Here is a 1,119-nt window from a genome sequence, read left to right as displayed (position 1 = left end):
CCATACGTTGTTCATTAATGATTACTTTCATTTAATTATTTGGGTGTTTTGTTTTGTCTTAAAGCATTTCAATTCTTTTTTTGAAATGGTTTCCAAACAGTATCCGTACTAAACTTTGACATTTACACATCTGTGATCCACTCAACATCTTCTGATCTTAACTATTAGTCAAAATAAGTCATACCTTCTGCCATTTTAATCAAAAAACTATGTATAATTTGATATAAATGAGGTTTGTTGACCATGAATTTCAAGAATAAGTGATAAATCTAACATTAAACCAGCTATGGTTTTTTTTTAAAAGCGCCAAAAACAATGGAAAAAGCAAAAAATAAATCAGAAAAAGTGACAAAAACATGAGAAAAGCACAAAAAATTTGTTCATTTTCAATTTTGACCTGGAAGGACAAGTTCATGGTTAACGGGAAGACGACACAAGGGTCAAACAATAATATTAATCTTTACTGTACAAACGTTGAAATGCATTGTGTTTAAATGTTAACGTACACTTACTCTTACCTTTTGTTACTATTGTGACTATTAAAAAAAAAAATCTTAAATCAACCCGTTGGCCCACCCTTAGCCATTACCACTTCTCTAAAGTGACTTCTATGATGTTCGGGCCAGAGATTTATTTGGCTCTTTTTTTTGTCAACTTTTTTTATTTAATCCAATAATCTGAGATAGAATCTGAGCTCATCCCCATCCCCCTGCTGTTTTGTTGTTGTGTGTTAGACAAGTGTCTTGTTTTGAACAGAATTACATTAGTAGCTGCCCTGACTTCGTAGCTGCCCTGACTTTGTCAAGCTACATTCCTTAATAAAACCCTTGCTTTTGTCATCAAGTTGTTGTTTCTTTCCCCTTTTATATATTCTTTAAACAAAAGGTTAGGCTTCCACCCCACCACAGTTACCAAAAGCTGCAATAACACAACCACTACATATTTATTAACTTTTTTTAAAGATGATGAAGCTGCAGGTATTGGAGAGGTCACTGAGAAATTAGAAGAGCTAGTACTGGCAGCCTACCAGATACCACTACAACAATCAGAGAGCTCACCACCCTGGCTGCCACTCAGAGAGTCATCCTGAATCATCCACAGCTACAGACCATCAAGCAA

The sequence above is a fragment of the Etheostoma spectabile genome, chromosome 6 (genome assembly GCF_008692095.1).
Source record: "Etheostoma spectabile isolate EspeVRDwgs_2016 chromosome 6, UIUC_Espe_1.0, whole genome shotgun sequence".
Lineage (NCBI taxonomy): Eukaryota > Metazoa > Chordata > Actinopteri > Perciformes > Percidae > Etheostoma > Etheostoma spectabile.
This window is presented reverse-complemented; position numbering follows the sequence as displayed.